This window comes from Lactuca saligna, chromosome 8 (genome assembly GCF_052625555.1).
Source record: "Lactuca saligna cultivar CGN05327 chromosome 8, ASM5262555v1, whole genome shotgun sequence".
In the NCBI taxonomy this organism is placed as follows: Eukaryota; Viridiplantae; Streptophyta; class Magnoliopsida; order Asterales; family Asteraceae; genus Lactuca; species Lactuca saligna.
In genome coordinates, this window is record NC_136424.1 from 208,212,579 (window position 1) to 208,238,110 (window position 25,532).

A 25,532-nucleotide genomic window follows, 5' to 3' on the forward strand; every position below is an offset into this window, starting at 1 on the left:
ATACCGTTTCCAAAGAGTCCATATGTTTTTGTTGCCAAAGGAAGGGCATTGGTTGCGAAGCTGCCAAATTTACCTCAAAGTCCATAAGGATAGTAAAGTCAAATGTTTGACTCTGCTTTAGGTAAAGTCCATTATCTAACTCTATTAAGTTTCTATTCTGAGATTCTTATTGCATGATGTGACTGGGTCACATATTGATGTTTAAGAATCAAACAAGAGTGAAGAAACTTAAAGAAAGTATATGTTGATTCTGATCGTGAAGATGGATTTCGATCGCATGGTTCGGTGATCAGAATTTTGAGTTGTTACTTAAGAGTTATGATATATTGCTTAGGAATAGATAACAACAAGTTTTTCATATTGATTGTAAGGATAAGTTTTCCGCAAAGTTTTAAAATAAAAGAAACTGGTTTTGATTTTATTTACTTTAAGTATCCTTACAATGGCATTTGTGAAAAAGGTTGTTGCTTATATGTTTCCATTGATAAGCAATATGGGTAAATGGATTTGATTCTTTCATTAGTGGTAGTGTCATAATTTACCAAATAAGGAAAGATTCTCATCACCCAAGTTTCATTTGGATAGAAACTTGGAATCATGCTAGTTGTATTGTGTGATGAATGAGAATTTTCATCTTTGGTAAATTAAGACTAATTCCTTGTTCACATTCGCATGTGATTCAAGCGAAGGACTAACGAATCGGGTACATTAAGTTGTGCACTAGTTAGGTCCACCACAAAGGTAGATAAGATTATTCATTATGATTTACTAAAGTTTAGTAAATATGGTTATGCTTACGAGTTTAAGTGTAATTATGAAACATTGGAAAAGTTTCAATGTATGGCAGAATGAATAAGAAGAATCAAATAAGGCAGAAAGATAAAAGTTTCTCCAATCTGTAGAGATGGGAGAGTACTTGTGTATTTTGTTTTATGATTATCTTAGTGAATATGAAACCATATCACAATTGATCCTCTAAAGACACCTTAGTTCATTTGTTTGGCTAAGGAGAGGAATCACGAGTTGTTGAAATGGTCAAATCAAAAGATAAATCATACATCAAATCTTAGAGTCATACTCCAAGATTGAGCCATTGAGTGACATAATCTTTAGAAAGTTTGTAGCACTTATCAAATGTAGAGTAAGATGTGTCATACTCTTGTACATTTGAGGTTGGTTAGTTGTGATGTTTTGGATAAAGCAAAGACCAACTAAGTCCAATTATGGGAAGTGTTTAACTTGATAAGAATCCGTACTAGCTCTTGAATATTTGTATTGTCAAGGAATGGTTCTTGACAAAGATAAGTCTTATATGTCAAGAGGACAGTGGGAGTCTGAAAGATTCTGAAATAGTTTCAAGAACTAATCTAGAGTTTTGTTAATCACTAGCCCACGACTTGAGGTTTGTAACCTAACATTTTCTGTGCTCATCCCAGTTAAGGTTGGCTTTGCATTGGAGTTCTGAGAGTTCTCTACTGTTTTCATAACAACCTGGAAGCAATGGTAGGCCCTTGTGCTGCGGGTGGCAAGAAATTAAGATTGCACAAGTTCAGTCCATATGAATTTGGAAGTGTCACTAACCTAGTCCTGTGATTATGGTTTTAGAAAAATTCACATGGAAAAGAACACATACACCATAAAATCTAAGTGTCATAAGGTTTCTCTTCAATTCATGAAAATGATGGTAAGGAAACGCTTCCACTAAGAAGATTTTAAGTAGATAGCGGTTGTGATATTTGCATTCTCATATAGTTAGTGGAGCGTGTGTGGTTAACCGGCACACTAACTAGTGAGAATTGCAAAAGATCTAGACAAACATGTGAGCTATCTAAGGAAAGGTGTACATATTTTGATAAAGTCTTATCAAAGCAATCTAGTATCAGAAATATGAACTTTGGTAAGAAAGTCAATAAAGTATGGATTTCTAGAAGTCCAGCTGATTTTTGAGTACATGTCAAAGCTAGTGGGAGCATAAAGTGTTATGCTGGTAATCATTATGCTAGTGGGAGCATGGTGATTATCTTAAGTGTTGCAAGTTAGCAATATTAATTATAGAAAACAAAAGTTTCAATTTGCTTTGAAAAGTTGTTTTGCTATAATTAAGGGAGAGGATTTTATACTTCACTCCAATTCTACAAGCTTAGATTGATATTTTAATCTACTTTAGTCAAGAATATATATATGAATGTTATGCTGGAATGGTTCAACATAAGGAAATTCTATATATGTTGCGATCTCAAAATTCGATTATGATTACGGCATACCTCTTCATAGTTCGAATTGTGAGAACATGGCAAATAAAAATTTTATAGCATGAATCGTGTCCCATATGCTTCGGATATAGGATCGATTGAATATGCTATAATATTCATCCATTCTAAATTTTCCAAATGCCTAGGGCATTAAGATTGAAAAAGGAATAGAACTGGAAATGACTAAAACGATTAAGCAAAATTGTCGAGGACAATCTGAGGTTTACCAAAGATTGGTTGCTCATGGACAATTATAAGTATAGAGTAAGGACCATATTGACATTTTTTGAAAAACAGTAACTCTTGTTCATAAGTGATGGTCAAAATGGTAATATGGAATTGTCTCCATAGGTGGAAGTTATTCTTTGAATCTGTGTAAGATTAAAGAACTTAATGCTAAGAAGGATGTTCAAAGGAATGTAAATGAATTTGAGACTTCATTTCCATGGAATTGTTTTCCATTGGAATGCTTTGTAATGTCTGTTGCCAAGTCTTTGTGACTTCTGTGCATAGTCATTACAAGGGGATCATTGCATATAAGTTTAGAATCTAACAGATTACAGTAAATGGCAAGAGTTTGGTATTCTTGCATTTACAACAAGGATTGTAATTATGAAATGAGCATCATTGGAATATTGACAATTGATCTATTTCACAAAGAGAGGACCATATGTAAACATAGTATGCATACTTGGAGTATGGCATAATTGTGGCATAATTGTTGTTTGGAAAAACATAGTGTACGTGCTTGGAGCATGGGACAAATAATGTTTTAATTCAAGCATAAAGTTGATTAATCGAAACATAAATAATGAGTAATCAATATGGTGCTTAGATAAAAGTTGTTTTATTTACACCCAAGTGTTGGGGCCATATAGGATTAAGTATTATTCTTGTGTTATACTTTGCATGTTTTGACTTCCAGAATAATTATGTTATGGTATATATCATATTATTCAAACCATCCACAGTCAATCATATGTTGGAAGTAGATATGAATCAAGACTGTCATGAATTTGGCTTGTATGATTTGTCTAAAGTGCTTCAGACAATGCAATGGTTGCTACAACATTCATGAGTACTCATAAGGGCTGAGTATTGGATTCAACCCATGCTCACTTGCATCACTTCATGGAATTTATCTCGAGTGATCGTGAGACGGTAATATCATATAAATCTTCAAACCTAGAGATATGAGTTGTTGACTATGAGTTGGTTATTCATTGATTGTACGAAAAAACATTGGTAACTCGATGTTATAAAACGTAGCTTTGTGAATAATTCAACAAGTAGTTAGTACAAGCATATCAGTCGAAGTTTATCTGTTTCTTCTAGAAATAGAAGCGATATCTGGGCCCCTCGATGATTTGGTTTTGACCTATGTACCGGGCCCGGTCAGAACCTAATTGATGTGTTCAATTTAGTTCTATGTCGAAACAAATCGGAGATTGAGAAACAAATGTTGGACAATAAGTAAGACCATGTTCCATGTGTTTGTCCGGCTGATATCATGAGAACAGAGGATTATATGATCACTTATCTTAAATGTCGTATCATCATCATCTCAGTTCCGAGAGACTTTGAAAGAGCTACGATTGCTAGTCGGATATTGAAGTCGTATTTGCAAATATAGTTATTAGACTTATCCACGTGGGAGATTGTTGGATATAGTGTCTAAGTCCATAACTTTATTTGGTATGAACTTGACCCGACCCGGCATGCTCCATTTGGGTTGCATGGCATTGCAATACTTGGATAGACTAAATGAGAGAATAAGGCACTTATGATTATTAATATATTATAAGTTCTAATATATTAATAATAGTATTATTTAATTAGTATTTGATCAAGTATTAATCTAGAATTAATTTGGTGATCAAAGTGAGACTAATTAAATATATAGGGTTGATTATGACAATCATAAATTCTTTTATGGTGGATTAATGATCCATGGTTTATGGGTTTGGTTATAACCATATGGAGCTCCATGGATAGTCCATGGGAGTTACAAACCCATGGGTCATGAGAAATGAAGAGTCATGACAATTAGGGTTTACATTTGTAACTCCTAATTATGACACACTATAAAAGAAACCCTATAGCATGCAAAATTCGCACTAGAGTATTCTTGTGAGGGCATAGCCGATTTTGGAGTGTAGAAATATTCTCTCTAGTTATTCCAAGGTTGTAGTGTTGTGTGAAGCATTTGAGGCACAACATTTGGGGTGCTAGGCTCACAAAGTCTTGAAGGAATCCAAGCGACAACAAGGTATGTATTTCTACTAGTTCTTTATGTTTTATGTAATCCCCATGCCATGCTAGTTAGGAAATAACCTTGAAAAAGAAATTTGCATGTATATAGAGAAAACATAGATTCAAGGTTATTAGGGTTGCATGTACACTTAGGAAGTGTTAGAATGCTCAAAACCCAACACCTTGTTGCGCCATCTGTTGAAGGGATGGGCTAAGAATGATGTTTTTGCGCCAAGGGTATTCTTTCTTGTGCCATTATGCTCCCTCTTGCACCATAACAGGTTCCTCTTACACCATAAGGATCACTCTTGCACCATAGGGTACTCCTGTTGAACCATGGAGTATGCTCTTGCTCCATGCATGGCTTTGTTGTGCCATGTATGTTCCTGTTGCACCAAGGTGGTTTCGTTTCTCCAATATTGATGTTCTTGTGCCACACTTTATGCCTGTTATGCCATCCATACACTTGTTACGCCATCATGGTGCAAGTTGGACCAACTTGGTCATTGATAAGCCAAGTATGCTATGAAGTCCTGTATGATGCTCAAGAATGTTCTAGAAGATGTTAACTGGCGGATTGTGATTGGTTTGCACCATTCATGGGCCTATGGGCTAATAGGCCTGGCCCATTAGGTTTTCAGGTCTGATACCTCAACTCTAAATAGGGATGCATGTTAGGTCATTTGGTAGCTTAAGTTCTAGAGTGGCAAATGAATATCTGTGTAATTGTAATTGTAACCTCTATTTGAGAGCTCTGAAATAGAGAATACTCCCTTATGCCCATGGACGTATCTTACCTTGACCGAACCACGTAAATACTGTGTATTGTGTGCTTATAGTTTTGCTAGCTATCCGCTTTACTTCCCAACAAAAGGTATTTTTAACATGTAACACCTAACTTTTAATACAAAATACACCAAAATAAATTTCATTTATAAATCATAAATCATGGTATATTTGGTGTGCATTCATATTAACAAATGGTGCGGGAGGAAGTGGATTATAAATCATAAATCATTATCCATTTATTCCGTCATGGGATGAGGTGATTGGTGCGAGAAGAAGTGGTGCGGGAGGAAGTGGAGCAGCCGCGGATGATGATGAGGAAGAAGATTGATTTATTTGTGTTTTAATCGAACAATTTTTATTTTCTGTTTTTATTTTTTTTATTTGGTGTGTATGAATTGTTAAGACTTTATTTTGTTTAATGATTGTGTGCATTAGTTATTTTTCAGGATTAGATTAGGATTGCTTGCTTAGGAAGGGTTTAAAGTCATAGCGAACGGGTGTTATAATGAGTGAAAGCGAGTCAAGGAAGCGAAACGTTAACGTCAAAGTGTCGAGTTCGGTCCCTAGGGATATGAGCAATTGAGTCTAGAAGTGAGGAAGAGTTAGAAGAGTTCTTAGAGGCTGACAAAGTTGCAAAATGCCAATTTTTTTCGTCCAGTGGCCTACTCGTCGAGTGCACTTAACTGACTCGACGAGTCGCCTTGTATTTCCACACATTCTGAGATGGCCGCGCTGGTACTCGACGAGTCCTATGTATGACTCGACGAGTCCATCATTTTTATACCAAAGGACTGCTGATTTGATGCTGCTAAGTGTACCACTTGACTATTTATGTCACAACTGGAAATTTTGTGTCATGTAGTCTATACATTCAAACTAATGTGAATCAAAAACTTCAATCAAATACTTCCTGCAAGTACTACAAATAGTCACCAAACAATTTGAAACCCTAGAAGTCCTTGTTTAAGTCCACTTTGGACTAGGACTCCCTTATTGGATCCAAAAGGACCAATAAGCTTCCAATTAGGTTATCATGAGCTTAGAACCTTAATTGGGCTCTAATTGGACCCACACTAATTTATTTCAACATTTTGGGCCATGTTGGGCCTATAATGAAATGAATTGAAAGCTTTGAGCCATGAATAACCTAAACTAGTCCAATAAAAATATAAAAATCATACTACATTCTTTTAAGCATAAAACACACTCTAACTAACTCTAATTTTGGGCTTAAGGGAAAAAGCCCAAATTTTTCTTTTCCCTTTCAAAAATCTCGGCCCAAAGGTCCAAATCCAAGAAGATAAGGAAGAGTTGACTTAAGTATGCCACCTCATTATTGTCCATAGGATCTCCATGCAAGATATTTCCTTTTCCCATGCAAGTATCACTTCAAAAATCATCTCACTCCTTCCTCTCTCTCACTCTCGGCCATACACCCACACACACACACAAAAATCTCTCAAATCCTTTCTAGATCACTCAAGAACAACTCTCCCTCTCCACTCAAAAATCTCGAGTTCTAGGAAGCATTCAAGAGGAAATCTCCACAAAATTCTTCATCTAAGGTAAGATTATGCATAGATCTATGGTTTAAATTCTTTTGTTATCAAAATCCTTTCCTAATCTATGCAAAGATCGTGATCATGCATCCTAGAACCATCTCAAAACTCGAGATCTTCATCAAAGGGAGCTAAGGCCAAAAACACTTCATTTTCCTTCCATTTTTCCTTGCAAAACCGAATCAACACCCCAAGGTGAGTTTCATATCCCCTTATTTTCGATTTTTATGAGTTTTTATGGGGGAGAATACAAGAAAATGTGAAGATCCATCATTATGTGTATGTTGTGGTTGATTTCTATGCTTACATGTATGTTTTGTATGATTTTATTGATAGATCTAGGGTGATATGCTAAAAACCGAGACATACATTTTATCATAGCACAAAATAGACTATCACATGCAAAGTATACTAAGAACATGGCTAAATAGCTTAACAACACTTAACTTGGGCTAAAAACTCTTTTTTTTTTTTTTGACATAACATGTTGAAAATGCAAAGTTGAAGGGCCCAATATGAAACATTTCGAAATCTGAAGGGTGAGATGAACCAAAACAGTTTACATAATGTATTTTTTTGAAAATATGCTATTTAGAGGGTTAAAAACCTAAATTCCAAGCTTATTGGGCTAAATATGACATTTTTGGCCCAATAGGGCCCAATATGCGAAATTTCCTAAATTGGAGGGCCAAAACTGCATTTTTCTGTAAAACAGTGGACTATAAGTGTTCCATATGCTTTTCAAAGGTTTAAAATGCTTTCCAAATTTAAAAGGGACCAAAATTGTAAAGTTTTTCCAAAAAGGGTCAAAAATGTAAAAGTTGCGAAAAATAGGGGCTATAACCGAGAAAACTGAAGTTTCAAGGGCTTAAACTGTTTTCTATGATAATTTTGCTGGAAAATACTCATTTCAATAATTTTTGGTATAAAAATGTCAAGAAAATTTATTTAAGGACCAAACCGGAAAGTTTTTAAATAAAGGGGTAAAAAGAGTAAATTCTTCAATTAAGGAGGGGCTGAAAACAGAAAATATTCAAGGCTAGTTAAGATATGCAATTTAACCATTTGATGGTAACACGCTTGTCGACGAAATACAATATACTACAATACCAAAAGTCGTTGTCAAAACGAATTGGTTCGGTCTCGAACCAATAAAAATCCAAAATCACTAACACGACGAAGTTACGACATTTCGATTCATAACCATAATGATTACGATTACATGCGAGTAAGCACAGACGTCTACGCACCATCTTTGGGCCCCAAAAGTGTAAAATCTTGTCTGTTGAGCCTAGCTAGCCCAACGACCTGATCTTAAGGCCCGAAGGTCTCTCTCTCTTACGAAGTGTTGGGTTTTACCGACCCGACATAACGTAAAAGGACTTTCAATGGCAACCATGCTGCTGGTCCCCAAGGGTCCTTCAGTGCTGCTAGTAAAGTCCGTAACTCACGATTGCGAGTTGGGCTTCGGGCCCTTCGCAATTGCATTTGGTCTCGGACGATGCGGGGAAACCCCGAAGGTTTCGTACCTTCTCTCTTCCCTCCGGTCGTGGGACTTTACAAGTCCGGGAGGATCGAGTCGCGTGAAGATTTATGAGTGACGCCTAAAAGGATCACTTGTAAGGTTGTTGACTTGACGTTTTCACTAACGCATGTCCCAACACTTCATCACTCTCTGTATTCTCGATGCCTCCGGAATACAACGATACAATGATAGGAAAACGTCGGGTTTTCCTAGGATTTCAATAACGATTACGAATTTCCGGTCGAATTTTCACAACTCTTACGCTTACATCTATAGAATTCAAACAAGCATACTCATGGATCATCTCTTATTTTTGTTACACTATTCTATTTCTAGAAAATATCGGATTTTCTAAAGGTTTTCAAACAACACATTGGATTTCAAACTCTACTTATGAACTCACCAACATTTCATATGTTGACGTTTTTCAAAATACTTGTATTCTCAGGTAACAGATAAAGTGAAGATGATTTGTACTTTCTGACGTTTTGCCGTGGCTTAAGTAGCATCAAACAGTTATTTTCTTTGAATGTAATTTTTGAACTATGTAATGAATGTAAACGTTACCAGTTGTATCATTTCCAAATGTTGGTGATGTATAATGTTATGTTTCATATATATGCATTGTTATGGTATTCAATGAGTCACGATAGCCCCCGGACGTTTCCGCCGTCTGGTTCGGGGGTGTGACAGGTTGGTATCAGAGCTTTGTTTATAGTGAACTAGCATATCTCGCCGCATACGGATATGCAACTATAAACCAAAAAGAGGGACTAACATAACTCTGAACAAAACAAGTAAATAAAATACGCTTGCTTGTATTAGGAATAAGAACACCACGCCGAATCAAACATAATAATGATGGTGTCTCGGTTAAAATGGGACTGTTCTTAGTAATACCAAGGAGTGAATGTAGCCTGATCAACTACATTCTCTCTAAAGTAAAACTAATACACGTCTTGTTGAGGTCGGGATAGCTAGGGAACCTAAAACTATACCCCTACCACCAAGAATAGGATGTCGGTTTCGCTTGTGCCATAGCGTTAGAATCATAGGAAAGTGATAGCTTATTCGCATACTTTCTCTCAGTCGTCATGGAGGGAGAACATCAGGGCATTCAGTTCTTCCAAGCCCCTGAGGCACACGGGGTACTCGAAGGCGAACCAGAAGGGAATCAAGAGGGAGCCTACGGCATTGAACCAGACGAGTACCTGGACACCGACTATGAGTTCGAGGAAACCGACGATGACATGAAGGAGGATCAGGCCCCGGACACGGGTCACTTCGCGCCTCCTGTTAGCGAAGTGCAACGGGATCCCCACGTCCCACCAGTGAATCCCTCGCGGGAGAATCGCTCCCCAGAAACCGTGATTGCCGACTTACAACAACAACTGTTCGTCATGGAAGCGCGAGCCGTGCGAGCAGAGCTTGAGAGGGATGAGGTCATTGTAGACATGACAGAGATGGCGCAGCTGCTAGCTCAGCACTTCGGCATATGATTTCACCATTATAGTAGGACGCAACTCATCGCGGTTAGGGATAGACTTATTGTAGTAGTTCGTTAGGAACTATGTTATGTACTCCGGCTCTATGTTTAAGTGACTACACTACTCATGGAGCCGTTATGCTGTCGGATTAGTGTTACTTATGTATGCTCTTACGAGCAAATTTTCATGTATCAAATGCGGATAATATTAGTAAATTTCTATGTGTTTTATTACAATATTGCAAATCGTTATGTGTTGAGACGTTATGATTGTATGCTCGATGGTAGAAATGTTTAGGTTCGCATCATACACCTAGTTAGTAGGGTCGCAACCTCACAGAAACCACGAACACTCAACATCTTTCCGTTTCATGACAGAAAGATGCCTCGCCCAACTACTCGCGGAAACCCAAGACCAACCCCACCTGAAGTTGACTCAGCCGCCTTTCAGGCAGCTGTATCGGCAGCAGTCACTGCGGCGATTGCGCAAATTCAACAAGGGAATAATGGAGGAGTAAATGGGCAAGGAGCCGGAAGTTCAAACAATGGAACGAATCAAGGATCCACCAAGACGTGTACCTACAAGGACTTCACCAACGCCAAACCACGAACTTTTAATGGTACCGAAGGAGTGATCACTCTGAAACGCTGGATCGAGAAGGTGGAATCGATATTCGAGATATGCGACTGCCCCGAGCACATGAAGGTGAAGTTCGCGGCTTGCACTTTTGTGGATCAGGCGCTCACCTGGTGGAATGGACATGTAGAATCCATGACGCTCCCTGTAGCCAACTCTATCCCCTGGACAGAAATGAAAGAAATGTTGATGGCAGAGTACTGCCCCCGAGGTGAAATACAGAAGATGGAACAGGAACTATGGAATCTCACGGTGCAGAATGGGAACATCGATGCTTACGTATCGAGATTCAGTGAACTATCTCTGTTGTGTCCGGGTATGATCACATCAGAGGGAAAGAAGATCGAACGATTCATCTGGGGATTGACATCCCCCATTCAAGGGAATGTGATAGCTGCGAACCCTGAAACTTTTGACAGTGCGAAGAGATTGGCAAAGAGGCTATATGATCATAACCACAAAAAGGGCGAGAAACCGATAGAGACTGAGAAGAAGAAGGAGAGTGATGGTAAGAAAGGATGGAACAACAAGAGGAAGGGGCGTCAGGGCCCCGACGCCTCCAAGAAACAGCAGACAGTGACGGTAAATGCCGTTACTACATCGGCTCCAGCCGCACCACATGCTCCAACCTCAGCCACTTCAAATACTTCCAAACCTTATTCCGGTAATCTTCCTAAATGCAACAAGTGCGGTTTCCATCATTATGGAGAATGCAAGGATTTTCAGTGTGCCAACTGCAACCGAAGGGGTCACACTGCAAAGTATTGCAAAGCTTACCCCCCCCCCCCCCCCATAACCAAAATCAGGGAATCAACAACAACAACCCTCGCAACAACAACAACACCCATGTCAGCGGCAACAGCGTAGGGCCTAGCTACACCTGCTACGGATGCGGAAAGACTGGACACGTCCGCCGAGACTGTCCCAACAACAACAATTCAAGAAATGGAGGAACAGGAAGAATGATGACCGTAGGTCAGGGGGAAGCTATTCAGGATCCCTCTGTTGTTACCGGTACGTTTCTCTTAGACCACGCTTATGCATGCATCTTATTTGACTCCGGAGCGGAGCGAAGCTTCGTAAGCAATAAGTTTAAACACTTATTAAAACAACCTCCCCAAAAGCTAAATGAAGCCTATACGGTGGAAATGGCCAATGGGAAAACCGAATCCACTGGGGAAATCTACATCGGATGTACCCTAACTCTTAATCAACACGTCTTCCAAATAGACCTAATGCCAGTATCAATTAGGAGCTTCGACGTGATTATCGGTATGGACTGGTTAAGCCCCCACCATGCCGACATTATGTGCCACGAGAAGGCCGTCCGTCTTCGTCTTCCAAATCACGAAACCCTAGTGGTCTACGGAGACAAATCTAGCATGAACCTTCGCCTCGTTTCGTGTGTCAAGGCACAAAAATATCTACGTCGGAACAATCTGGCGTTCCTGGCTCATGTGGTGGACAAGACCAAGGGGGAGATTAACGTTCGAGACATTCCAGTGGCATGTGAGTTTGCGGATGTATTTCCTGAAGATCTTCCGGGAGTGCCCCCAGAAAGACAGGTCGAATTTCGAATTGACCTTATCCCAGGAGCAACTCCTCTTGCTAAATCACCCTATCGGTTGGCTCCTGCCGAAATGCAGGAATTATCTAGCCAACTCAGCGAACTATTGGATAAGGGATTTATTCGACCTAGTTATTCGCCATGGGGAGCCCCGGTGCTCTTTGTCAAAAAGAAAGACGGATCTTTTAGAATGTGTATCGATTACAGAGAATTAAACAAACTCACAATCAAAAACCGCTACCCACTCCCACGAATCGATGACCTATTTGACCAGCTCCAAGGGGCTAGTTATTTTTCTAAAATAGATTTACGGTCCGGGTATCACCAACTCAGAGTCCGGGAAGAGGATATTCCAAAAACCGCTTTCCGAACTCGTTACGGACATTACGAATTTGTCGTAATGCCCTTCGGTTTAACGAATGCCCCCGCCGCATTTATGGACCTAATGAATCGAATCTGCCGACCGTTTCTCGACAACTTTGTCATTGTTTTTATCGATAACATCCTCGTCTATTCTCGAAACAAGGAAGAGCATGGCCAACATCTCCGACAAGTCTTAGAAACTCCACGATCAGAAAAGCTATACGCCAAACTCTCCAAGTGTGAGTTCTGGCTGCGGAGCGTGAATTTCCTAGGCCATGTAGTCAGCCGAGATGGAATCCATGTGGATCCCTCTAAGGTCAAAGCGGTAGAAGGTTGGGCAATCCCGACAACGCCCACGGAAATTCGTCAATTCTTGGGATTAGCAGGCTACTATAGGAGATACATTCAAAACTTCTCTAAGATCGCCAAGCCACTTACCTCGCTTACGCAAAAGGGCGTACCATTCAAATGGACAGACAAACAAGAAATCGCATTTCGAACCTTGAAGCAAGCTCTCTGTAGCGCACCTGTACTATCCCTACCTGAAGGAACGGAAGACTTTGTAGTCTACTGCGACGCATCAAATCAGGGTTTAGGCTGCGTTCTCATGCAACGTGGGAGAGTCATAGCCTATGCATCCCGCCAACTAAAGACGCATGAAGTGAACTACACAACCCATGATCTAGAGTTGGGAGCTGTAGTCTTTGCCCTAAAAATTTGGAGGCATTACCTTTACGGTACAAAGTGCACCATCTTCACAGATCACAAGAGTCTCCAACACATCTTAAACCAAAAGGAGTTAAACATGAGGCAACGAAGATGGGTTGAGTTGCTAAACGACTATGAGTGCGAGATTAAGTACCACCCAGGCAAGGCCAACGTAGTAGCTGATGCATTAAGCCGGAAGGAGTACTCTAGCCGTCGTACGAAAACTCTCTCAATCACCATTCAATCTCATCTAGCCACCCAAATCGCGTCGGTACAGTCAGAGGCCATGAGGATGGAAAATAGAGCTAGCGAAGCATTGCGCGGGATGGAAAAGAACCTAGAAACAAGGGAGAATGGGGTATACTACTTCATGAACCGTATTTGGGTTCCTAAACTGGGAGGGTTTAGAGATGTTGTCATGAAGGAAGCCCACAAGACGCGATACTCCATTCACCCTGGTTCTGATAAAATGTATTTGGATATTAAACAACACTATTGGTGGCCTAACATGAAGGCGGAAATCGCGACCTACGTCAGCAAGTGCCTTACATGCGCCAAAGTAAAGGTGGAATACCAGAAACCATCAGGATTGTTGCAGCAACCGGAAATTCCCGAGTGGAAATGGGAGGGGATTTCAATGGATTTCGTCACCAAGTTACCCAAGACGTCGGACGGACTGGATACCATATGGGTAATCATCGATCGACTGACGAAATCTGCCCATTTCCTGCCAATCAAAGAATCTTACAAGATGGAGAGACTGACACGGTTGTATCTACGAGAAATCGTGAGACTCCATGGAGTGCCAAAATCTATTATCTCGGATAGGGACAGTAGGTTTACGTCCCGATTTTGGCAATCGCTTCATAAGGCGATGGGAACAACCCTTGATATGAGCACCGCTTATCATCCTCAAACGGATGGTCAAAGTGAGCGAACTATCCAAACACTCGAAGATATGCTCCGTGCATGCGTGATAGACTTCGGAAAGTCTTGGGATACTCACCTACCATTAATCGAGTTCTCATACAACAATAGTTACCATTCGAGCATCAAGGTGGCTCCTTTCGAAGCACTTTACGGGCGTAAATGTAGGTCACCGTTATGTTGGGCTGAAGTAGGTGACACCCAGCTAGCGAAAATACATGCGTCGGACAAAACACTAACGGGACCTGAGATCATTCGCGAAACCACGGAAAAGATCGTTCAAATCAGGGCTCGACTGCAAGCATCGCGTGACCGACAAAAGAGCTACGCTGACAAACGACGAAAACCCTTAGAATTCCAGGTTGGTGATCGAGTACTGTTAAAAGTCTCGCCCTGGAAGGGGGTTATACGTTTCGGGAAAAGGGGAAAGCTGAATCCGCGATACATTGGACCTTTCGAAATCATCGCTCGAATTGGTCCGGTAGCATATAGACTACAACTACCCGCAGAGCTAAATGGTGTACATCCCGCGTTTCATGTCTCTAATCTGAAGAAGTGCCTATCAGATGAAACCCTTGTCATTCCTCTTGACGAAATCGAAATCAATGAGAATCTCCTGTTCGTCGAAGAACCCATCGAAATCATGGACAAGGAGGTGAAGCGTACTAAGCAGAGTCGCATCCCGATTGTGAAGGTACGGTGGAACGCAAAGCGTGGGCCAGAATTCACATGGGAACGCGAAGACCAAATGAAGCAGAAGTACCCTCACCTATTTTAGCATTCTCAAATCTAGCTTTCAAATAGAATTTCGGGATGAAATTCCCTATAACGGGGGGATGATGTCACAACTGGAAATTTTGTGTCATGTAGTCTATACATTCAAACTAATGTGAATCAAAAACTTCAATCAAATACTTCCTGCAAGTACTACAAATAGTCACCAAACAATTTGAAACCCTAGAAGTCCTTGTTTAAGTCCACTTTGGACTAGGACTCCCTTATTGGATCCAAAAGGACCAATAAGCTTCCAATTAGGTTATCATGAGCTTAGAACCTTAATTGGGCTCTAATTGGACCCACACTAATTTATTTCAACATTTTGGGCCATGTTGGGCCTATAATGAAATGAATTGAAAGCTTTGAGCCATGAATAACCTAAACTAGTCCAATAAAAATATAAAAATCATACTACATTCTTTTAAGCATAAAACACACTCTAACTAACTCTAATTTTGGGCTTAAGGGAAAAAGCCCAAATTTTTCTTTTCCCTTTCAAAAATCTCGGCCCAAAGGTCCAAATCCAAGAAGATAAGGAAGAGTTGACTTAAGTATGCCACCTCATTATTGTCCATAGGATCTCCATGCAAGATATTTCCTTTTCCCATGCAAGTATCACTTCAAAAATCATCTCACTCCTTCCTCTCTCTCACTCTCGGCCATACACCCACACACACACACAAAAATCTCTCAAATCCTTTCTAGATCACTCAAGAACAACTCTCCCTCTCCACTCAAAAATCTCGAGTTCTAGGAAGCATTCAAGAGGAAATCTCCACAAAATTCTTCATCTAAGGTAAGATTATGCATAGATCTATGGTTTAAATTCTTTTGTTATCAAAATCCTTTCCTAATCTATGCAAAGATCGTGATCATGCATCCTAGAACCATCTCAAAACTCGAGATCTTCATCAAAGGGAGCTAAGGCCAAAAACACTTCATTTTCCTTCCATTTTTCCTTGCAAAACCGAATCAACACCCCAAGGTGAGTTTCATATCCCCTTATTTTCGATTTTTATGAGTTTTTATGGGGGAGAATACAAGAAAATGTGAAGATCCATCATTATGTGTATGTTGTGGTTGATTTCTATGCTTACATGTATGTTTTGTATGATTTTATTGATAGATCTAGGGTGATATGCTAAAAACCGAGACATACATTTTATCATAGCACAAAATAGACTATCACATGCAAAGTATACTAAGAACATGGCTAAATAGCTTAACAACACTTAACTTGGGCTAAAAACTCTTTTTTTTTTTTTTTTGACATAACATGTTGAAAATGCAAAGTTGAAGGGCCCAATATGAATCATTTCGAAATCTGAAGGGTGAGATGAACCAAAACAGTTTACATAATGTATTTTTCTGAAAATATGCTATTTAGAGGGTTAAAAACCTAAATTCCAAGCTTATTGGGCTAAATATGACATTTTCGGCCCAATAAGGCCCAATATGCGAAATTTCCTAAATTGGAGGGCCAAAACTGCATTTTTCTGTAAAACAGTGGACTATAAGTGTTCCATATGCTTTTCAAAGGTTTAAAATGCTTTCCAAATTTAAAAGGGACCAAAATTGTAAAGTTTTTCCAAAAAGGGTCAAAAATGTAAAAGTTGCGAAAAATAGGGGCTATAACCGAGAAAACTGAAGTTTCAAGGGCTTAAACTGTTTTCTATGATAATTTTGCTGGAAAATACTCATTTCAATAATTTTTGGTATAAAAATGTCAAGAAAATTTATTTAAGGACCAAACTGGAAAGTTTTTAAATAAAGGGGTAAAAAGAGTAAATTCTTCAATTAAGGAGGGGCTGAAAACAGAAAATATTCAAGGCTAGTTAAGATATGTAATTTGACCATTTGATGGTAACACGCTTGTCGACGAAATACAATATACTACAATACCAAAAGTCGTTGTCAAAACGAATTGGTTCGGTCTCGAACCAATAAAAATCCAAAATCACTAACACGACGAAGTTACGACATTTCGATTCATAACCATAACGATTACGATTACATGCGAGTGTGCACAGACGTCTACGCACCATCTTTGGGCCCCAAAAGTGTAAAATCTTGTCTGTTGAGCCTAGCTAGCCCAACGACCTGATCTTAAGGCCCGAAGGTCTCTCTCTCTTACGAAGTGTTGGGTTTTACCGACCCGACATAACGTAAAAGGACTTTCAATGGCAACCATGCTGCTGGTCCCCAAGGGTCCTTCAGTGCTGCTAGTAAAGTCCGTAACTCACGATTGCGAGTTGGGCTTCGGGCCCTTCGCAATTGCATTTGGTCTCGGACGACGCGGGGAAACCCCGAAGGTTTCGTACCTTCTCTCTTCCCTCCGGTCGTGGGACTTTACAAGTCCGGGAGGATCGAGTCACGTGAAGATTTACGAGTGACGCCTAAAAGGATCACTTGTAAGGTTGTTGACTTGACGTTTTCACTAACGCATGTCCCAACACTTCATCACTCTCTGTATTCTCGATGCCTCCGGAATACAACGATACAATGATAGGAAAACGTCGGGTTTTCCTAGGATTTCAATAACGATTACGAATTTCCGGTCGAATTTTCACAACTCTTACGCTTACATCTATAGAATTCAAACAAGCATACTCATGGATCATCTCTTATTTTTGTTACACTATTCTATTTCTAGAAAATATCGGATTTTCTTAAGGTTTTCAAACAACACATTGGATTTCAAACTCTACTTATGAACTCACCAACATTTCATATGTTGACGTTTTTCAAAATACTTGTATTCTCAGGTAACAGATAAAGTGAAGATGATTTGTACTTTCTGACGTTTTGCCGTGGCTTAAGTAGCATCAAACAGTTATTTTCTTTGAATGTAATTTTTGAACTATGTAATGAATGTAAACGTTACCAGTTGTATCATTTCCAAATGTTGGTGATGTATAATGTTATGTTTCATATATATGCATTGTTATGGTATTCAATGAGTCACGATAGCCCCCGGACGTTTCCGCCGTCTGGTTCGGGGGTGTGACAATTTATTCTTTCCATATTCATTCCTGAAGATCTTACACTGATTTCCGCGTATTTGGAGCGACCCACACGAGACGAGACACCCAAGTCATGGATGAGATGTTACCATGTCTGAAGTCAATTGAAGTTGGAGCTAAAATGAAAGTGATCAACCTATCCACTGCTATCCCAGGGGAGTTTGTTCCAATTCCATCTTTAGTTTCTTTTTATGTTTTTATTATGCATAGTATGCGATGAGGGCATTGCATCAAATAAGTGTTGGGTACGGGGTTGGTTACATAATAGACAATTTAGAGTCTTAATTTAGGTTAATTTTAAAAAAAAATGCATACCAAAAGTATTACTTAGGATTTAATTTAGAAAATTTTGGTATAACAAAATTAGGATTCCATGTTAGAGTTGTGTTGATAATTGCATGAAAACCCAAATGTTTAGTTGAGCCTATATACGTTCTAGTGCATTTGTGGCTTCCTTATTCCAGTGAAATCATGGGACAAAAACACGACCTTGCTCAGCCTGAGGGATGCAATATGTTTAGCAGCCTAAACCTGAAATGTATCCAGGAAAATTTTTATCGTTAGCCAATAAAGGTTGAGATTGAGCGCCCCTGCTTAAGCATGTAGGGATTTGAGTGAAAAAAGTGAGGAATACATGTAAAAGAGAGCGAGAGAGAGAGAGAGAGAGAGAGAGAGAGAGAGAGAATTACTAGAAAAGTTGTAAGAATTTTGGAGCAAATAAAGCGAAGATCTAAAGATCAAAATTCCAAGAAATCCAAAAAGTTGAAGATACCAAAAATCAATCAATACAAGGTGGTGAATTCAAAGAGATCAAAGAACAAATTATCAAGGAGGTGAAGAATTAAAAGAGCTCCATAGTGGTATCGAAAAATTGTAATTCTAGATTATGTATGCTTGGGTTGCTCAATTAAAAATACCTTGAGGGTAAGAGGTTTTCTGAGGATGGATTCGGAGGGTTGCATAAAATGAGCATAGTTCGGGGTGAGTGGGCGAATGTTTATGAGGATTGTGAGTATTTGGAGTATGGGGGTTTTTAGGAAAAATTTTAGACACAAATGCATGCGTCGTGGTCTTGGCATAATGGCTGGGTTAGATTGGAGTTGTCATACATAATTCTAATGTCTTAAAATTCAGTTTTGCTTGGGGGCAAGCAAAAGTCAAGTGTGGGGTATTTTGATATGTGCATATTTAGTTTGTATTAAGTATAGATTTTTATTCATTTATTAGCTAAATTATTGCATATTATGGACAAAAGGTACTTAAAAGTGTTTAAATTGCATTTTCAGTCCAAAAATGAAGCTCGGAAGCAAAAGGAAGCAGGAGAAGCGGTTAGGAGCTCGAGAATGGAATAAAGAAGAAAAACACTAAAAATGGCACCTACTCGGCGAGTTAGATCGACTACTCGGTGAGTCCAATCGAAGAATCGAGAAGATAATGACTCGGGATTCCAGATAGTTATCGCAATACGGGGAATGTGAGAGGGACTCGACGAGTCACCACTTGACTCGACGAGTCGATTCGCTTATTTAAAGATAATTCCACAGATCGATTGAGAGGAGTTCTGGGATGATTCAGAAGTACTTTGCTATGATTGAGAAGCCAGAAAAACCCTAGAAGTCGACGAAGGAAGCTAGAATTCAATTCCGGAGAGTAATTAAGGCAAAATTTCATCATTCCATTTATTCTTTTGATTAAGCAACTTGACTTTGTTTGTTTTCTGTTATTTACTTTAATTATGAACTAAAACCTTTAGACTTCTGTTTGGGGATACAAAGTTGACAATATGGTTTGATTGATTGGTAGGATTAATTCCAAGTTGGTGAATTTTTGTTATTTTAGCTTGCTAAAGAACCTTGTGTGTGAATAATAATTAATTTTCTGTTAATAGGAAGATAATTGATTAGCATGAACATCTATTGATTATTGACCTCATATGCTATGTGATCACTATACTATATGTCTAGGATTAATGAATATGAAACTAGAATTAATAAGAAAATTGAGTAAATTCATGTGCAAGCTTGTAAGATGACCATCAAACAAGAATTTAATTAAAATAATAAATTAGTTAACTATTGCAAGTCTAACTTAACCCGAATAACTAATCTAGTGAATATAATTAAATTAGACAATTGGCCACTGTTTAAGTTAGTTTATTTGCTAAGGATTAGGGTAGTGAACACAAATCTAATCACTTGAATCGGTAACCAATGAAAGAATTAATCCATTGCACTATTACCTTCAAATCAACCATAGAGTTAACCAAGTTGAACTAAACAGAAGTTCCTTTCCAATTATTGAATCTAGTTAAGTCGTTATTTTCTAGTCTCAAATTAGTAATAGTTAGTAAGTTTCTAATCTTGTAAAACTAGAGAAAAACCCTTACTTCTTAATTAACTTAGATAGAATTAGTTTTTAATTTAATTTGTCGTTCCCTGTGTTCGATACCCTGCTTATTTAGCTATACCACAATTGATAGGTTCACTTCCTTTTGTGTGTTATTTGATAATTAAAAGTAGGTTTAAAACTTAGTGAGTTTCACACACATCAAGTTTTTGGCGCCGTTGCCGGGGAACGGTTCTAAAATTAGCATTAAAAATCTAATTTAATCGACCCTTTGTGTGAGATTTATCTTACACAAAGTTAATTTCTGTTTAAGTTTTTAGGTAGTAAAAAAAATAATAATAAAAAAAAAACCCTGATTTTACCTTGCACTCGCTGAGTGCATTCGCCCAGACTCCGCGAGTACGACGCTAAATCAGCTTTAATTTTTTTGTTCTTTTTACGCATTTTCTGTTTTGTTTGCAGTTGTTTCATGACCCGAGGATCTGATACACCTCTGGTTCCCCCTCTTGAAGATCCGGAAACCGCACTAAGAAGGAGCAAAGGCAAAACCGTTGGAGAATCCGCTTCTTCAAAGAACTCACCACTCAAAAAACTCAAATCCGTTTTTAGCAAGAGAAGGAGCAGCAAATCAGGAGCACCCAGTGCCTCGTTGACAATCAAAGACCCGATTCAAAAAGACACCGAGTACGAGACCGAGGAAGAAAACAAACCCACATACGAGCACACATCCGAATTTGAAGACGATTTAGCCACCGCTATGGCTAATATTGACGAAATCCCCATGGGGGAATGGAAGAAGAGGATGCGTGATGACACCGGCCCGGGACTTGTGCAACCCGCAATTCCCGCAACCGCTACTTTTGAGCTAAAGGGCCATATTCTCGCTCAACTCAAGGAGATTCCTTTTTACGGGAGAGATCACGAAGACGCCTATAAGCACTTGGATGAAGTAAATGATGTGGCTGATTAATTCAATGTACCCAATGTGCCTCGCGAGATCCAGCTTCTTCGCATGCTTCCTGTCACATTTAAAGGAGCTGCAAAAGATTGGTTAAAGTCACTTCCTCCCGGATCGGTCACCACATGGGCCAAGATGAAAGAAGAGTTCATAGACCATTTCTGCCCACCTTCCAAGATAGCCAAGCTAAAGAAAGCCATTTCCAACTTCGAGCAACAACCCGGAGAATCTCTTTATGAAGCTTGGGAAAGGTACAAGAGCCTACTTAGAAATTGCCCACACCATGACCTTAATAGCCAACAAGAGGTCTCCATCTTTTATGATGGAGTTAATGTCACCACAAGGCAACTACTCGATTTACAAAGCCCGCTCACCAGAAAGCTGCCTCCGGAAATAATGGAATTAATTGAAGAATTCTCCAAGCATTCTAGAGAATATCACAATCCGAGGAATGAAGTGAGTCGTGGAGCAGTGAACTCGGTGAATGATAGCATGGCGGCAGTAATAGCTAAGCTCGATAGCCTAGACCGAAGAATGAAAAAAATGGATCAAACAATCCATGCTATTAGGGTAGGATGCGAAAATTGTGGCGGCTCCCACCTCACCAAGGATTGTGATCGAGACGACCACCTTGTAATGGAGGGTCCCTTTAGATCTAGATCAGTATGCTACTTATGTCGCAAGCACGACCACCTTGTAATGGAGTGCCCAAAGGGTTTGCGGGTTTTTTCAGCTGAAATCGGGCAGGCCATGTGAATGTTGAATGTCTGCTTCATGCAGCGAAGTCAGTTCAGACTCCTGCTCTAATGACCTTGTGCATCACTGATAGGCGTCAGGGAAGGTTGAGGTCGCGAAGGACAAGGGATAAGCTTTTCAATTGACTGCTGAAGCGGCTAAATTTGCACCCGATGTTATTGCTATTATATATATGTTTTATATTCCTACTGGATTATTTTACTATACACACTTTTGTTGTGACTGTATTAGGTACTTTTCTTGTGAATTTTGTACCAACCTTGGTGTTATATGACTCAGGTGTGAGTTGCACTTTTGTGTCTAAATCTTTAGGTAGATTTTTCAGTATTACTCGTGGGGCCATGGATCAACCTTTGAAGGTCGCTATAGTTGCTGATCATTCAATTTCAGCTTACGAGGTATATTGGGACTATGTACTGCAGATTTTCGGTGTCGAATTTCTGATTGATCTCATCCCTATTACGATGGGAGATGCCAATGTGATTTTTGGTATAGATTGGTTGAGCTGATCTAGGGCAATAATTAACTACCAAAGGTAGTTAGTAACTATTTTTGGTTCTAGTGGGGGAGCTTTAACTGACTATAATGAGGATACTAGAGTTGGATTTGCCTTTTGCTCTGCCACCAGGGCAAGGCAGTGTCTTTAGCATAGATGTGTTGGTTATCTTACTTATGTTTGTGATATGTGGGTGGAGAAGAAGCAGCCAATCTATGATGTCCCTATTGTGAGAGAATTTCCTGATGTTTTACTAGAAGATTTTCCAAATCTGCCTCCTGAGAGGCAAGTCAAGTTCAGAATCGATCAGATCCCTAGATCTTCCCCGATTATGAAGGCTTCGTATCGCCTTGTGCCACTAGAGATGTAGGAATTATCCTCCCAACTACAGGAGCTATTAGGGAAGGATTTTATTTGGCCAAGAAGTTCATTGTTTGGAGTAGCTATCCTTTTTGTAAAGAGGAAGGATGGTTCAAACTGGATGTGCATTGATTACTGTTAGTAGAACAAATTAACAGTGAACAACCAGTATCCTTTACCAAGGATTGACCACCTATTTGATCAGTTGTAGGGCATCTTGGTTTTCCAAGATCGACTTGGGATACAGTTATCATCATATGAGGGATCGGGAGGAGAACATCTCAAAGACGGCTTTTCAAACTCGCTACGGGCATTACAAGTTTGTGGTTATACCTTTTGGGCTCACCACCAAACCGGCATGTTCATGGATCTCATGAACTAGGTGTGTAGACCTATGTTGGACAGGTCAGTGATTATGGTCATCGATGATATATTGGTCTATTCCAAGACCAAGGAGTAGCATGAGAAACAACTACATGAACTTCTTGGAGTACTTATATTAGAGAGTTTGCACTACAATTTCTCCAAGTATGAGTTTTGGTAGCATGAGGTCTAGTTTTTGGGGAACATAAATCACGATTTCAATATCACTCGAGAGTGACGAAGATGTATTATGATCTGAGACATAGTTACTGGTAGCCATGTATGGATATATATATATATATATATATATATATATATATATATATATATATATATATATATATATCTTAGTTTGTGAAGTGGTGCTTGATCTTAGTTTGTCAAGGCCGAGCATCAGCACCCTTATTGAAAATTGCAGCTCTTGGAAGTCCCACTGTGGAAATGGGAGCAAATATCCATGGATTTCATCACATATTTACCAAAGACGGCAAAGGGTTTTGATGCCATATGGGTGATTATGGACCGTTTGACGAAGATTGCTCACTTGTTAACTATGAGTTAGTTATGCATTGATCGTGCGAAAATGCATTGGTAACTCGATGTTATAAAACGTGTGTTTGTGTGTAATTTAACAGGTAGTAGAACAGGCATATGAGTCGAAGTTTATCTGTTCCTTCTTGGATTAGAAGTTGATATATGGGCCCCTTGATGATTTTGTTTTGACCTATGTACCAGGCCCGGTCAGAACTAAGTTGATGTGTTCAATTAAGTTCTTTGTCAAACAAATCAGAAATCGGGAAACAAACTGCTGGACAATAAGTAAGACCATGTTCCATGGATTTGTCTGACTGATATCTAGAACGGAGGATTATATGATCCCTTATCTAAAATAGCGTGCCCTCATCTTCTCAGTTCCGAGAAACCTTGAAAAGAGCTACGATTGCTGATTAGTTCCTGAAGTATTATAGTTATAGTTATTAGACTTATCCAAGTGGGAGACTGTTGGATAAGGTATCTAAGTCCATAACTATTTCTGGTAAGTACTTGACCCAACCCGGCATGGTCCATTTGGGTTGTATGGCACCATGCAATTGGATAGACTAAATGAGAGAAATAACACTTGTGGTTATTAATATATTATAAGTTCTAATATATTAATAATATTATTTACTTAGTTTGATCATGAATTAATTTAGAATTAATTAAGATAACTAATTAAACATATGGGTTGATTATATAAATCATCCATATCTTGTATAGTGGGCTAAGAGGCTCCATGGGTAATCAAGTTGGGTTAAACCCATTGGATGCTCCATCGAGGCTCCATGGGAGTTACAACCCTATGGGTCATGGAAATGAAGAGTCATGACACATTAGGGTTTACATGGTGTAACCCTAGATGTGTCAACACACTATATAAGCAATGTGTTTCTCCCAAAATCGATGACACTAAGAAACAAGAGGGCAAGAGCCGATTTTAGAGTGTTATACTTTCTCTCCAAGTTTACTCCATAGTATTTGGTGTTGTGTGAAGCATTTGAGGCACTACACTTGGGGTGCTAGGCTCACAAGGTTTCAAGGATCAAAATCAACAACAAGGTATGTAGTTCTATCTTTTATTTAAGTTAAAATTGTTCCCCATGTATGCTAGATAGGATTATAGCCTTGGAAATCAACTTTGCATGATAATTAGACAAACATAGATCCAAGGTTATTAGGGTTGCATGTACACTTAGGAAGTGTTAGAATGCTCAAAACCCATCACTATCGTACCCCAATTTATTGGGGATATGTTGGTTAGCGGGTCATTGGGAGCACAGATATGGTAATCAAGATGATGGAACTTATACAACAGGTTAGACAGAGATTGTAGACAACCCAAAGTTATGAGAAGAGCTTCATCGATCGACATTGATCTGAGTTTGAATTTCAAGTTGGGAATATGGTACTCCTGTATGTGTCATCTAGGAAAGGCGTTATTCGATTTAGGAAGCGGGGCAAGCTGGGCCCCAGTTTCATCGGTCCATTCTGGTCAGTAGCTAGGGTAGGCAAGGTGGCTTATCAACTATATTTGCCAAAAGTGCTCAATCAAATTCATAACACCTTCCATGTATCCCAGTTGTGGAAGTGTATGGCAGACGAGACCGTTGTAGTACCTTTGGTTGATATTCTGGTTGATGACCGCCTGAATAATATTGAGCGACCAATAGTGAATTATCAAAAAGAATATAAATACTCTGCATAGCAAGGAAGTTGAGCAAGTGAAGGTGCAATGGCAACACCGAAAGGGCTCCAAGCGAACATAGGAATCCGAGGAGGAGATAAGGGAGTACTACCCTGAGCTATTTTCGGCAGCTGACTTCGAGGCTGAAGTCTAATTCAAGTGG

At 39.3% G+C, this 25,532-nt stretch overlaps 1 non-coding gene across 1 annotated transcript; it reads right to left on the bottom strand.

Moving 5' to 3' along the window:
• Nucleotides 1–21,353: 21,353 nt before the first annotated feature.
• Nucleotides 21,354–21,460, bottom strand: LOC145013616 (small nucleolar RNA R71). The gene has a single exon (XR_013665164.1). It is a non-coding gene; the product is annotated as a small nucleolar RNA R71 (small nucleolar RNA).
• Between the last annotated feature and the right edge of the window lie 4,072 nt (nt 21,461–25,532).